This window comes from Sinohyriopsis cumingii, chromosome 6, assembly GCF_028554795.1.
Source record: "Sinohyriopsis cumingii isolate HCF-2022 chromosome 6, ASM2855479v2, whole genome shotgun sequence".
NCBI lineage: Eukaryota > Metazoa > Mollusca > Bivalvia > Unionida > Unionidae > Sinohyriopsis > Sinohyriopsis cumingii.
Genome location: NC_142966.1, coordinates 167,549,196 through 167,566,349, shown reverse-complemented (window position 1 = coordinate 167,566,349; position 17,154 = coordinate 167,549,196). Strand labels below are relative to the sequence as shown.

The 17,154-nt window shown below is 36.3% G+C and overlaps 1 protein-coding gene across 1 annotated transcript in view; it reads right to left on the bottom strand.

The window, feature by feature from the left end:
- Positions 1-15,629, bottom strand: part of LOC149798492 (uncharacterized) — a 28,268-nt gene extending 12,639 nt beyond the window's left edge. Inside the window, exon 1 of the mRNA XM_089963692.1 lies at positions 15,491-15,629. The gene's annotated coding sequence lies outside the window, so the exon portion shown is untranslated. The remainder of the gene's footprint in view (positions 1-15,490) is intronic.
- Positions 15,630-17,154: the final 1,525 nt, after the last annotated feature.

Sequence of the window (17,154 nt, the reverse complement as noted above, 5' to 3'; positions counted from 1 at the left end):
TGATGATTTTGTGACAATCTTTCCATATTTAGCTCTGTTCTCCAGTGCTCTTTGGGACTTTCCATGGTAGATGCCTGTACACTCTTTGATGTTATCCTCTCATCTCTTGTCATGCCTGCCTTGTTTTCTCTTTCCTTTCATTGTGTCATGTATGATTGTTTTTGATTAGCCAGATGTGCGTGATACGTGATAATACAATCCCAGTTTGCGTTTTGTTACGGTGATGAACATATCTTCATATGCTCCGTCTGCAGCTTGGATTCTAATGCACATCACTTCCTTTTAGATGTGGTCTTAGTATGCGATTTCCATGGTCCCTCGATAACATCTCCTCTTATTTCACGTATACCTCTCTCTATTTCTGCTGTATACGTCCAAGTCAAACATGTATTCAGCAATATGGACACATCAAGGGAGAGCGTAGGCATGATCTTTGACCCAAGCGTAATATTGCTGTCCTTCCTAATAGGCTTCAGTCAAGCCAGTGCAGTTGTTGTCTGCGCAATACTGGTAAGAACCACTGGTATTCAGCCTTCATCAGCCTTCATCACAGGAGATATGATCTAGGTATTTGAAGCTTGTCACTGTGCCCAGATTCAGCTTGGTTATTATTTTGCTCCCAACACTGGCGCTGCCTTCATTGTTTTCCAACTCATCGGACATCCCTTCCAGCTATATGTTGAAAATAGTTGGTGAGAGAGGGAACCCTTGATTGACTCCGACTGTGGTTCTGAACCAGTCTCTTATGCTGCAATTAACCAGAACTGCACTAATCGCCTTGCTATGTAGGTCTTCTGTGGTGCTGATTAGTTTTGCGTTTCAGTTGTTGAGGATGCTCTTAAGCATAACCTTGCTTGGGTGCCTGTCAAGTTGATTGCTTGGTAGTTCTGGCACAACTGCAAAACCCCTTCTTAGAAAAAGTGCTGATTAAATATTGGTTCTATGGGTGGGCCATTCTCCTGTTTGCCAGATTTTTTGAAGATGGTTGTGAGGACATCTGTCATGGAGGTTCCTCCTGTTTGAACAAATGCAGCTGGCATATTATATACCAATTGACTTCTCTTTCTTAAATGCCTTTATTGCAGCCTATGCATCTTTCCTAAGGATCGTGTGGTCAGCCTCTGTTTTGGTCATTTGTAATTTTTGTGCATCTTGGTCTCCATGATTCTCTCTGTAATAAAGCTCTGAACAGTATTCCGTCGACCTGTTATGCACATCTTGATCGTTTATGAAACTCTTACCAGTCTTGTCGTTGTATCTGTGGTCAAGTCTTTCACTACCAGGTATGCCTTTTTCCTGTTAATCTGGTTCAGGTGCTTCTCGACTTCCATGCATTGGTCCTCTTAACTTTTTTTTAAGCGCTTCTAAATCATGTTGTTAATTTTTGCTTCTCCTTCAAGGTATTCTCGCTTCCTCCACTGTTTTCTATTCACATATCTAAGGTCGATGATATCTATTGTGACCTTTGGGTTCTTTCCCTTTGATGCCAGCTAAGGATCTTGCTGGTTGTGTCTATTGCTAGCGTGAATGAATCTAGGTTTATTTTTCGTACAAACAAATTGTGAGTGTTGAAAGTTTGCCGCCTACTGATACTTCCGATACTTCTGTTACGCATGGATATTTAAGTTTGTTTAAGTTCAAATCTGATCCTTGTCTGTCTTGACCTCTTGCTCTTCCAAAGTTTGATAGTCATCATCAGCAAGTCACAGTCGCTTCCTATATCAGAAAAAAAGGGAAAGTAATTTCAGGGTGGTAAGGAGAACACTTCAGCAAATCTCTCACGTCCTCCTTGAAATACTTCAACGCTGCACCTGAGTCCTGGAGATATCTCGGACACAATTGTTCTACCTAGCAGTGCCTCATCTATGACATAGGTATATATTTTGAACTGAGGATAATCGCAGAGGCAGTGCAGTAGCGAGACCAGCGTATATATCAGAACTGCGACACTTCGTCTATTGATCAAGCAACCTCAAGCGATCTCCTATCAAGTGAACCACAGACAGTTCACGGCACAGAGGAGTCTGATTACCCACACACGTACTCACAGAAACCACGTAAGATAGTAATTACAGATTCAACGTCGAACTCGAATGACGAACAACATGTATTTACTGATATATTCATTGATGGATAGATGGATGTGTGTATGTTACCTCAGTCTTTCATTTATTTACTTTCGCATTGTAGACGTAGGTATTATTTAAACACTTCAGCCAAAATTTAATCGAAAAATATTTTGAACCATGTTCCATATTTTCCACACCTTTCAAAAAATCTGCAGCGGTTTTCAAACTAATTTTGTTTCCTATTTTCTTCCTTTTTAAGTTTGTTATTAATTTTGTTTAAAATTGGAAACTAATGTATGTCGGTCTTAAACCATATTAAACTGGTATAATTTGGGAGAGTGGTACATCGTTTATTTTATCGGCCCTATCGCTTGCCATAAATCTCACCATGTTTTGAGTGCATAACGGATGATTGGACTTGGCCAGTCTACCTCAAAAGCTGAGTGGGTTTCCTAAAGCTAACGGACGGATATGTCAGACTCAATCCAGCCATAGCATACATACATACACTTCCAATGTTTTTTTTAGGTCTAAATATAACTAAATTTTTTAGTTAGTTGCTCATTTTATCCAAGAGACCGTATCGGTGGCCTAAGTAGTTAAAACATCCACACCGGATGCGGAAGTTAGCCGGTTCGAACCCTGGCCGAGTCATTCTAAAGACATATAAAAATGGTATTAACAGCTGCCTTGCATGGCTCTGAGCATTAAGAGGTTAGCGTTAGGACTGGTTGGCCTGGTGTTAAGATAATGTGATTGGGTGGGACATGACGCTACATGTCTGCGGCATTATGCCCCAGAGCTAGACATCACTTAAAACTGCCACACGCAAAATATCGTACCGATATGTCTTGAAAACCTTTGAAGCTGCGTTAAAAATCCAAATCGCACACACGTTACTTTATCCAAGAGAAATAATTTATGACTGTAATATCTGATGTTATGCGATTATTCTCTCAACGTATGGCTATCTTGACTGGCAAATAAAGTTCGCTTTCATTCTACTCTGTTTTTAAGATTTGAAAATTAAAATGATCCTTAAACTTTTATTGCGTTGATAGGTGTTACGAAATACCTGATATGGCTTATTTAGACCAACATAAATTCTAGTATTTGACATGTTTCGCGCGCCATAGTTTCTTGTAAATATACTTTTTCTTTGCATCGCGTGACGCCTTCATTGCTTGCGCGGCACGTGTGTAATATATGTTAACACGCGCGACTATATATATATTACTTAGGGATCTTGACTGACACAGCCATTAGAGGGAAGCTCTTTATGTATTTAGCTGTCGGGTCGGGATCAACATATATCTTAGTTTGAGCCAACGAGTTGGGTGAGTTATATTTTTAATCAACGTTCTTTTTAATTTATGTTCAGTTTCGCAAAACACGTTCAATGTTGTATTATACGTTTGCGTTGTTTTATCGTACTTATAGTTTTAATTCATCAAGAGTGTATGGCTTGTGTAATTTGGTAGCGAGAGATAGTACGATTCGGGTTATTAACAGGGATTTGAACATATATTCAATACTCCTGTTGGTAGGTCATCTTGTCGCTATTATAACTAATATTGAAGACGTATTACGTATGTATTAGAGTTTTAGTATATCATATTTCTATTTTTTTGTATGCCATTCGTACGTCATAGTCGTACATAAGGAATATTTCAGGTGTGTTAGTGCTAATCCATTTGAAATGCACAGATATTTTAATCTAGATACACACAAAGCAGACTATTTGGAAAGTTGTTTCTTTTCATATTCAGCCAACTAGGTGTGGACAACTAGGTGCGGATTACTAGTTGTGGATAACTAGGTATGAGTATCTAGGTGTGGATAACTGTGTGCGGACTGACTAGGTGTAGCCAGAGGCCGTAGCAATAGGGATGCAAAACCTCCAGGAAAGTGCCAACGTACATGTGCATGAGAAGTCTGGATGGTTGAAGTGACCGAGCCGGGGAGCGGGTCAAAGGGCATGTGAAATGTCAAGTAAACAGTGGACATATATAAGAATTTCATTATAGTGTTTGATTATAAGAATTTCATTATAGTGTTTGACTATAAGATCATAGTGTTTTGACTATGAGAATTTCATTATAGTGTTTGACTAGGAATGCCATTAGTGATTAATTATCTGAGACAATTTTATAATTATTGAATATTTCAAATAAGTATATCTGTTCTTCATCATAGTTTTCCATTGGATCCATATTATATACCTTTTTATTTATTTTGATGTCATGTTACTTCATCATTAATACATCTTTTTTACTGTCACTTGCATACGTGTTTTTTCTTAAATACTAATTCCGTCTCAAAGGGAGTTAGCTCGATTACGTTACATACGTGATATACGACGTCCCTGATGAAAAATACCGTCACACCCTATTAATCCAGACACGTCTGACGCAATCGTTTTCTTCCGAGCAATTAAGAAATCTATAGTATTTAGTCACTTTAAAGAATAAAAAAGGGAAATATATTAGACAATTTTTACTTTGTTATCTAGACAGTTGGATTAGCATAGTCCAATATAAAAGTTTTCAATTCCAATTACCTAGATACATCTACGTTTTTGTTTAGTTTGTTTTATGTTTAGAAGTAAAACCACATATTATGCATAATAATTGTTGGTTGTACACAAGTGACGTGAAAACTGATCCATCTCATTTTATTTTTAGTGTAGTTTCTTTGATATGTGCAAATATTTTTACAACTCGGTAGCCTAACTCATATAGAGATTGTTTGTTTCTCAAAGGGAATCCTTATGATACACCTTTTCTCTGAAAGATTTTCATTTCCTGAAGTTCTACATTCACTCCTTAACATATCCTCATATCAGTAAAATCGATCAGTATGCAAGCACATATGATAGTCCTGGCACTCCTAGGTCCTGCCGAGTGGCATAATATAAACTGCCTTTGAACCCCAAGCTCACCTAACCTCCCACCATTGACATAACACCCTCGGTAATTGATTGAGAACTATTGAGATCCACACATATGTAATCATGCCTGGTACACTTGGATTAGAAGTCATATGTTATGGGAGACAACAACAAACGTCTTAAAAATCAGAATCGAAACTGATAAAGATTTATTTTAGGTACAATGATAAACTCTTGTCGTGTTGTAGCACGTTTACTGACATACCGTTTTTTTTCTAGTCAGGCATGGGTGTCTTCTATAACAAATGTATTCGTATACTTCTGGACATGATAAAGAATGTATTAAACTTTCATTGGCCCTGCGGGATCTATATTTCACCCCACACGGACCCCAATAACGTACCCCTGGCTCAGAACAATGCGTTTATTAAGCTACCACAAATAAAATTAAATTATGTAGCTGACATTATTACCTTGATTCCAATTACATATGAATTTCCCTTTTTGGGACTGTTTGACTGTAAAACAAGAACAAAATTAATCAAATATAGACAATTTCTTATAACACAAGGAATGCTGTTGAAACTGAACGCCATGGCTTAGTTATTCGTGAAAACATTGTGGTTAGTTTTCCACTAGAAATAAATAATTCAGTGCTTTTGTGGGTAATATGTTATGACATTGTGATGCGAAACAATGTACCACACGATCATTCGCTATAATCTAAATAAGTCTTTTTATGGCAACTTATGAACAGTAGCAACAGGCATGTATCGGTGTTCAGTGTTGACTGTGTTTCTCTAAGACTATGTAGAATTTGTCCGAAAGTTCATCATAAAGAACTTAAACAGTGTAAGACATATGCATCATTGACATATACAAATATCGGAAATATAGATTCACGTGATGGAAGATAATTCTTCATTTACAATGCAAAACTACTATAAATTTATATATACAATGAGAAATAAAGCAATGCTGCGTACAGGAAAAAGCCCAGTTAATTACACGAGGGGTGCGTTTGGCGGTATTCACAATTTTTGCATCAGAGATTGATACCCATTAAGAGCAATGCACATATTTGTAAGAGACTTCTTTAATATGGTTGGGAATCCTAAGCATCAATTTACTAAATCGTAGTAATCTTTAATTTTTGTCAATATTTGCCATTGCACGCTTTTAATATGGCATTTGTGTGGTTTCTTTATTCTAAAAAATGCAAGACATTGATACAAACGTTATTAGAGGCATCCGCATTAGCTTGATAAGTGTTAATTCCTTGAGTAGAGCTAAGCTGTGAACACCATAATCTAATGAAACTTGCTGGTATGCGGAAAAGCCCCAGTTTTCCTCAGTAAAAGATTTGGGGTGAGGGAAATCTAATCACACACTATCGTTTGTCCTCTGGGTTTGATGGAATTCAACCTAAACACTTAATACCCTGACGTTTCAAACGATGTGACCGATCATTCCCCAATTCTTCATAAATAATTGATCATTTATTTGTATCTTTGACATCACGGCTTGTTATGAAATTCACTGTACACAATTTGCTAAGCGAGATCAATTGAAATAATCAATGCCAGGTTTATCGCCTTACCATCTTAAACAAAGCAGAGTAGATACCAATGCTGACGTATCTAATCCAGACGTTGTTAGTTACGTGGATTAAAAACACATGTAAGTTTGGAATGCATGCATTACAACAACCAGCATAACAATGCTGTAAGCAAACCTTGTTATTTGGGTCTGTACCTATATGGATAATAGATTGAAACACACGAACAGACGCAAAAGACAAGAGTACATCACATAACAAGCATTATTGAATTAACATGTCAAATTATCACATAAATAATACTTTACATTATGAACTATAAAGGCCGTACAGAAGATGAACTCATTTTCAAGTTCATAACATATCAATTGCAAGCAAATGTGCGTTTACAATGGAGAGGATACAATTTGCTTCTCTAAGAATAATTAATCAGTACTTAAATGTATGTTCCTGTTTAGATTGGTTCAGTAGTAACGTCATCGCAGAAATTATCACTTTACCACATCTAGTACAATGCTAGTACCTGTAACGTTCACATAGCGAAAGCTTGTTAGTTCGATCGTTATTTGCGTTTGTTTGCAACGGTGCAAACATTTGAGTGTCATGTTTAAAGAATCGGATAGTGATTTGTTACCACCTATAAATTATTTGATTTTTAAAAAATGTTACATCCATAAGGCTTGAGGGTTGGACTCTTCTGTTTACTTTTGTTCTGTTTTTGTCCAGGAAAAATTATTTATATAGGTTAACTATGGAAAACGTCATCAGTACTAAAATAGAGGCTTGTTCATAAATAAAATATATTTTGGAGAGTTCATATATGACATACAGTGACAAAAGCTAGAATATGTACCCAAGACCTGAATATCTGATAAACTATGTAGTGTACATTCAAAAGGTATTGCTTTATTCACATGACATTTGGTCGATTCTCTCATATCCGATGGAGGTGGTGATTTTGGTTGTGAGATATGGAATACTGTTGATATCCCTTGTGTAAGAATAAGCTTATGCCATCTACCTGGATGGTCGGTGAGTGAATGGGTTAGAAAGTTAGCCAGCTAGTTTGATAATCATTAGAAGCCTTGGCCTTACACTAATTATTGTGTACCTAATACCACCACACGATTTCTATCCGTATAATCAGTATGGTCGCTCGGAAGAGTGTGGACCCTGGATATTCCTCGATGTATTATTGAAATTAATGCACCTTTAGTACACTGCTTCATCTATCAGCTGTATTCGTATTAATACGTAATATTGCAGGAGCAAATTATGGGACAAATAAATAGTAATTACAAACAAATATATATGTTTCGTTTTTAAAGTTTTCTAATTTCCTATTTCTTTATTTGTCCCTAATTTATTTTAAAACGCATAAGAAGCACGCTATCCGTGTATACATTAAACCATCATAAAACATATTATACCTATTTTGGCTGCAAATACAAATAATAGGTGCGAACTGCATTGGTCCTAGAGACTATAATTTCTCCTTCTGCTCCCATGGACGCATAACTGGATCGTTACTTCGAAATTATTGCGAAACGACGGGTTGAAAAGCGCAGCTAGCCTTTGGCGCCAAAGTCTATCCCAGTCTGAGACTTTTCTCCTGCATCATAAGTTGGAAAATATTGAGATCTACACCTTACCTCTATATACACTATATTCAAAAATTCAAATAGCATTAGACTTTGTTTATATTCTTACTTAATGTTTGATTTCTGTGGGACTTTGGAGACTATTAACCAACCATGTAGATCTTGCTGCTTAAACTGGCTCAAATGGCAGTCATTAACGACCACCTCAGCCGACAATCAAAGACACACATAAACACAGACCCTGTTTCCATTTCTCTTTCTCTCTGGACGTACCCCCTGAGTCACAAACAGGTTTTTTTTTTCGAATTTGTAATGTAAAGAAGAATAAAAAATAACATCTTGGAACATATCTCTTAAATCAACTACATTAACAACGATACTTGTTGCCATAGCTGAATTATCCACGGTGTGCCATTTTTCTAATGTAAAAATGAAATTTCCTGCTGCTGGATTGACGTAACAATGTTACAAAATTGCAATGGAAGATAATATATTTTTAGCATCACTCTCTACAATATCCTGTATGTCTTTTCTTTCAACCCATTAGCAGTAAAAGTGTATCGATATAATTATTTCTTATTAATGCTTGAGTACTAGTCATAGGAAAGATCCTTTCAAAGAGTTAACTCAGTACAAGATATGTACAGCAATGACAGTTAGACAAAGTTAAGTTGTAGAAGTGCAGGTTTAGAAGAATAAGAGTGTTCCTTCGTTTTCTACTACGCAAACACACACAGCAAGAAGAATACAAAAGGATGGATACGGTAAAATCAAACACTCTTGCCTTGCATAATATGGTAGTGTCAAATGCAAAATTATCTTTAAAGTCCAAAATCTGCGAAAAATCATTTTATATGGTTGCATATTTCTATTTTCATAGCAATTACCTAATTATACCCTGACTGAACACAGAAAAGGACATATTGCTTTGATTCTGTCCATCTCTCTCTAAGTCTATATGTTTAAACGACGATCCCGGAACTAGTGTTGGACACTAGTGAAAAACAAATTGTATATGCATATTTTATCATGGCCAGGCATAGATAACCCAATTTAACAAGACATTAAAGCAGTTTATTAATCCTGGGACACATTGTCTAGCATTTGGAAGACATAGTCTTTATAAAAATGTAAATTCTGGCTAGATTAGACTAAATTTACTTCAGATAGACATAAGAAATGTAATATTCACACTTAGATTCAAATGTGGATGACCTATACAATTTACATACATTTTTTTTGTATTATTTTTTCAATTGCTGTTACAAAATTTAAGATAGAGGTCTAGTTAGCAGCATTATTCGAAAATCGTTTGAGTCAGACTTGAAATTATATATGCTTTTTTTTAGGAATATGTAGATGACCTGATTATATTTTCATGACATAAGAGCAAGGCTTCAAAAATCTCTGTATTATTAATTTTCGTTATTTTACTGGCCAAAACGTGCATATATGATTGTCATACACAAATCGGAATTCCATTTCCAAACTTGAACAAAATTTAACTTACTAACGCTCTCCCAATATGAAGAACCAAATACGACAACAGTTAATATGTTCAATGTTATATTGAGGCAAAAAGAGCGAGATTCCCTTGTATTCCTTTAAAACCATGTCGATTGAATGATTGGATGTACACACATGAAGTTTCTAACTATCATGCAAACATATTTAGTTTATATGTTTTATGTTTAGAAGTAAAGCCACATGTTATGCATAATAATAATTGGTTGTACATACGTGACGAGTCGACAACTTATCAATCTCATTTTATTTTTAGTGTAGTTTCTTTGATATGTGCAAACCTTTTTACAACTCTGTAGCCTAACGCATATAGAGATTATGTTTGTTTCTCAAAGGTAATCCTCATGATACACCTTTTCTCTGAACGATTTTCATTTTCTGAAGTTCTACATTCACTCCTTAACATATCCTCATATCAGTGAAATCGATGATGTGCAAGCACATACGATATACAGTCCTGGCACTCCTAGGTCCTGCCGAGTGGCATAATATAAACTGCCAATAACCTCCAAGCTCACCTACCCTCCCTCCATTTACATAACCCCCTCGGTCATTGACTGAGAACGATTGAGATCCACGCATATTTAATCATACCTGATACACTTGGATTAGAAGTCATATGTTATGGGAGACAACAACAAACGTATTAAAAATCCGATTCGAAATTGATAGATTTATTTTAGATACTATGATATCCTCTTGTGTTGTAGCACGTTTACTGACAGACCATTGTTTTAGTCAGGCATGGGTGTCTTCTATAACAAATGTACTCATATACTTCTGGACATGATAAAGAATATATTCAACTTTCATTGGTCCTGCGGACGCTCTATTCCTCCCCACCCACGGACCCCAAAAACGTATCTCTGGCTCAGAACAATGCATTTATTAAGTAACCACAAATCAAATTAAATTATGTAGCTGACATTATTCCTTTGATTACAATTACATATTTATTTCTCTTTTTGGGAACTTTTGGCCGTAAAACAAGAAGAAAATATATCAAAAGTAGACCATTTCTTGTAACTCAAGGAATGATATTGAAACTGAAGCCAAGGCTTAATTATTCGTGAAAACATTTTGCGATTAGTTTTCCACTAGAAATAATAATTCACTGTTTGTGTGGGGAAATTGTTATACCATTGTGATGTGAAACAATGTACTACACGATCATTCGCTATACTAAATCTAAATAAGTCTTTTTATGGTAACTTATGAACAGTAGATATACTCGTAGCACCAGGAATATATCAGTGCTCGGTGTTGACAGTGATTCACTTGACTATGTAGAATTTATCCGAAAGTCCATCATAAAGAACTAACACAGTTTAAGACAATTTGATAATTGAAAGATACAAAAACCCTAAATATAGATTCACATGATGGAAGATAATTCTTCACTTACAATGCAAAACTACTATAAATGTATATATACAATGAGAAATAAAGCAATGCTTCCTATACCGCCTTCCTCTATAGCAGAAAAACAAGCTGGCTGACTCTCTTTTTGGAGCAGTTTCCGAGTCTCCTGGTCTATGGAAATTCGGTTGGTGGCAACCTGATTATTCTTGGAGATTTCAACTTTCACTTTGACTGTCTCGGAAACCCAAATACATCAAAACTCATAGATTCCATTAATGTTTTCAACCTCAAACAGTCAATTAACCAACCGACCCATTAACATTGTCACATTTTAGACTGGATTCTTCATAGACCTGATGATAGCAATCTACGGTCCTCCCGGGTATCCCATGACCTTGCATCAGATCACCTCTGCATTATATGCCATCTTGACGTATTAGTCCCTAACCCTCCACCTTTATCTGCTACTAAGAAAAACCTCCGTATGATAAATAGAACCAAACTAATGCACGACATCCAAGCTAACCTAACAACTTGCTTACCCCCTACCACAGAACAACTCGCCAACTGCCTGCCTTCATTGCTTGACAAACATGCCCGAGCTACCAAGTGCAGAGTATCAATTCAAAAGTGTTCTCCATGGCATAGCAGTGTTAGGGACCAGCTTCACATTGCTAAAAGAGACAGCCGTAAAGTTGAGAGGCTTTGGCTTTCCACCAGACTCACTATTCATAAGCAAATCTATGACGCCGCTAAGAACAATGGCACAAATATAGTCCATACAGCAAAATCAGACTACTATACTAATAAGAACATGGAAAGTTCCAGCTGCAAAGAACTCTTCGAGATTACTAACGAGCTAATGTCAAGGAACAAATCTAAACCACTTCCAACTATTTTCTCTCCAGTCGACCTTCCGGACATGTTTGCAAATTTCTTCCGTGACAAAGTACAAACAGTTAGAGATCAGCTTGACACCACAATTTCAATTGACTCGTCGTCACCATACAGTTGGGATACAGAATTTGAGCGGCAACCATTAGCAGCATTTGAACCTGTCTCTATGGATTCCGTACGTACAATCCTGATGAAAGTCATGTGAACTTGATCCAATTCCAACAACACTGCTGCTTGAGTGCTTAGACCCAGTATTGCCTTCACTAACTGATGTTATTAATACCTCTCTCTTATCAGGGGAATTCCCATCATTTTTCAAAACTGCTATTGTAAAACCTCTGCTAAAGAAACCAACACTAGACCATAACGATTTGAAAAACTACCGCCCAGTTTCTAATCTCCCATTCATATCAAACATCTTAGAAAAGGTTGTTCTATCCCAGCTTGTATGTCATCTGAATTCAAACAGTCTTTTTAGCAATGTACAAGCTGCATATCGCCCTTGCCACAGCACTGAAACTACTCTTCTAAAAGTACTTAATGGCATTCTCTCTGCGTTGGATAGCGGAAAGATTCTAGTCCTCACCCTGATTGATTTGTCTGCAGCATTTGACACAATAGACCATGATATATTACTTCATCGTCTCCAGCATGTATTTGGCTTTCATGATACAGCCATACTGTGGTTCAAGTCCTACTTGGTCAACAGGACACAAATTGTATCTGCAAATGGAATACACTCCAGCCCAGTTGATCTATGTTGTGGTGTTCCACAGGGGTCTGTTCTTGGACCTGTGCTCTTCATTCTGTACACTCAGTCGCTCTCAAGTGTCATCGATCATCATCCAGTATCTCACCAATTGTACGCTGATGACACCCAAATATACATATCTAGCCAGCCAACTGAAGTTGATACTACCATCCAAGGTGTAGTAGTTGTGCATTTCTGATGTGAAATCATGGATGACATGTAACAAGCTGCACATGAATGATGATAAAACTGAGGCCATTCTGATCACAACACAAAGACATTCTCATTCACATCCTTTACCTTAAAGAATAAATACCAGAAACACCAACATTAAATTTACACAATCAGTACGAAACCTAGGTGTTACTCTGGACAGTACTTTCACATTGCACCATCATGTCATGAACATATGCAAGGCAGCATATCTTGAGCTGAGACGCATCAGCTAAATTCGCAAATATCCTTCAGTTGATGCCACTAAAACACTTGTGTATTCATTAGTACTTTCAAGACTGGACTATTGTAACTCAATCCAGTCTGGTTCATCTCAATATCTGTTCCAGAAACTTCAAAAGTTCAAAACACAGCTGCTCGGATCATACGTAGAGTACCACGATGAGAGCACACCTCCTCGCTGCTCTGTACCCTACACTGGATATCCATTCGATCCAGAATCAAAAACAAAATTTGTTCTCTGTGCTACTTTTCACAGTCGGACTCTAGTCCAACATACGTATCCGACCTCACCCATGTGTACACACCAGGAAATACTTACGATACTTACTCTCCTATTCTGACAATCGTATACTCATGGAATCAATTGCCCACTAAACTTAGGCAAAAGACACAGTGATCACATTCAAGAGGGCTCTCGAAACTCACTTATGTCGACTGCAAGAACAAACTTAACGACCTAATTATGTTTCCTACCTTAAATATTCTCAGCATGTTTGTTTAAAAATGTTTTCTAATTTCATGGTGTTTGGTTTTGTAATCGTATCATTATATGTTTTTTATCTTATAGGTGTTGTCTAATGCTGTAAAGCACTCAGAGCTTCTAAAGATTAGGCGCTATACAAAGTTCTCACTATTATTATTATTATTATACAGGAAAAAGCCCAGTTCAGTATATGAAGGTTGTGTGGCGGTCTTCACAATCTTTGCATTAGAGATTGATGCCCATTAAGAGCAATGCACATATTTGTAAGAGACTTATTTAATATGGTGGTAAATCCTAAGCACCAATTTACTAAATCGTAGTAATCATTATTTTTTGTCAATATTCGCCATTGCACGCTCCTGATGTGGCATTTGTGTCTTTTCTTTCTTCTATAAAAATGCAAGACATTCTGACACAAACTTTACTGGTGGCATCCGCATTAGCTTGATCAGTGTTAAATTTCTTTAGTAGAGCTATAGCTGTGAACACTGCGCATATAATTTAATGAAACTTGCTGATATGCGCAAAAGCCCCAGTATTCCATAGTAAAAGATTTGGGGTGAGGGAAATCTAATCTCACACCATCGTTGTTCCTCTGGCTATGATGGAATTCAATCCTAACACTTAATTCTCTGAAATTTGAAACGATGTGAGCGATCACTCACTCATTCTTCATGAATAATGAATAATTTATTTGTATCTTTGACATCACGGCTAGTTATGAAAATCACTCTGCATAATTTGCTAAGCGAGATCAATTGAAATAATCAATACCAGGTTTACCGCCGTACCAACTTAAACAAAGCAGAGTAGATAACAATGTTGACGTATCTAATCCAGACGTTGTTAGTCACGTGGATTAAAAACACATGCAAGTTTGGAATGCATGCATTACACCAACCAGCATAAGCCTGATGTAAGTAAACCTTCTTGTTATTTGGGTTTGTACTTAAATGGATAATAGATTCGAACACACGAGCGGACGCAAAAGACATGAATACATCACATAACAAGCATTATTGAATTAACATGTCAAATTATCACATAAATAATACTTTACATTATGAACTATAAAGGCCGTACAGAAGATGACCTCATTTTCAAATTCAGAACATCTCATTTTCAAGCAATGTGCGCTTATAATGGAGATGATACGCTTTGTGTCTCCAAGAATAATTAATCACTATTTTCTGAAGCTTGGGAAGCATACATTTTGTTTGTTAAACGTAAGTTCTTGTTTAGATTGGTTCAGTACGTAACTTAATCGCAGAAATTATCACTTTATCACTGTAACTTTCATATATACATATATGCAGTTAGGACACATCCATGGGATAGCTAAGCTATCAATTAATCGATAAGCATACAACAAGCAACCTGTCTAATGACTACACAATTACGGATTGACTTTATAAGAGTCAGTGGGCCCCGGAGAAGCTGACTGAAAATGTAATTTACCCTTGGAAAGTGTTAGTTTGAACCAAGCGTAAATATCCCAATATGAATAAAACAATAAGACACAATATGGTATATTTTTAAGCAAATCCAATTATATTTATTGAAACTTGTTTCCTGTGTATCTCACCTCATAATCATATCCCGAGAGCTAAAATTAACTCTCTCTCTCTCTCTCTCTCTCTCTCTCTCTCTATATATATATATATATATAATCCCGCTCTTAATTTTGTGGATGTGTCCGCTTTCTTTTTGTTTGCAAATCTGAGCTTATCACGGTAGTCGGGCAAGTGACTTTTTTAAAAACCCTGACAGCCGTCTGGTCCAACGTAATAATCAAATAGGACAATTTATTTAGGGATAAGGTCTAAATGTAATGGAGAAATATAAAAAACATATATTTGTAAATAGCTTGTATTTTAAAACATATACATAATACTTACCTTGGTGTATCTACGCTTTTGATCTATCATTGAGCTTGTTCACTGTCCCATCTGTGAGGCACCATCTGTGCCATTATCTCCAATCCTCCTTCTTCGCACAATACGAGTCTAGCGAAAGCTTGTTAGTTCAATCGATATTTGCGTTTGTTTGCAACGGAGCAAACATTTGAGTGTCACGTTTAAATAATCAGGCTATTTGTCACCACCTATAAATTATTCGATTTTTTTTATCTGTTACCTGCATAAGGCTTGAGGGTTAGACGAAAAAAATGCATGTGCTCTGTTTACTTTTGTTCTTCTGTTTTTATCTGAGGAAAGAATATTCATCTAGGTTAGCTATAGTAACATAATTGGTATTTCAATTTTAAAAACGAGGGTTGTTCATAATTATAATATATTCTGGAGCGGTTCTATATGTTATACAGTGACATAAAGCTAGAGAATGGACGCTAGATCTGAATATCTGATAAACTATGTGGTGTACATTCAAAAGGTAATGTTTCATTGACATGAGAATTGGTCAATTCTCTAATATCCGATGGAGGTTGTGTTTTGTGTGGCGAAATATGGGAGACTGTTGATATCTCTTGTGTAAGAATAAGCTTATGCCATCTACCTGGATGGTCGGTGAGTGAATCGGTTAGATAGTTAGCCAGCTAGATAGATAATCATAAGATGCCTTGGCCTTATCCTTTTTATCGTGTACCTAATACTATCACACCATTTTTACCGCTGTAATCTGTATCATCGTTTGAAAGTCTGTGGTGCCTGGATATGATGTAGAGTACTTTAGAAAGATTTATTAAATCAATCAAAGTTAGGAATGCAATGCTTGCCTTTATAATTTATGTATTCGTGAAATGAATACACCATTAATACAATGCTTCATCAATCTGCTGTATACGTATTAATACGTAATATTGCAGGAGCAAAGTATAGGTCAAATAAATAGCAATTACAACTAAATAAATAGGTTTAGTTTTGAAAGTTTTCTAATTTCCTATATGTTTATTTATCCTTTATTTGTTTTAATACACATAAAAAAGCACGCTATCCGTGTATACATTAATCCATATTAAAACATATTATGCTTATTTAGGCCGCAAATACAAATAATATGTGCTATCTGCATTGGTCCTAGAGACTATCGTTTCTCCCTCTTCTCCCATGGACGCATAACTGGATCATTACTTCGAAATTATTGCGAAATGATGGGTTCAATAGCGCAGTTCCCGGCCGGAGACTTTGCTGCTACATAATAAGTTGGAAAATATTGAGTTATACACCTTTAATTCTATATATAGTTTATTCGAAATTCAAATAGATTGGTCTTTGTTTCTGTTCTTACTCAATGCCTGCCTTATGTAGGACTTTTGAAACTATTAACCATACCTGTAGAATTTGCTGCTAAAACTGGCCCAAATTGCAGCCATTGCCCTCAGCATGAACAAACTCTCAAACACACACATAAACACAGACCCTGTTTCATTTTCTCCCTCTCTTTCTCTCTGGACGTACCCCCTGAGACACAAAATGGCATCTTCTTTTTTCCGAATTTGTAATGTAAAGTAGAACAAAAATAACTCTTGGGGCATATCTCTTAAATCAACTACTTTAGCAACAAAACTTGGTGCTATAGCTAAATTTTCCCAATGTAATAATGA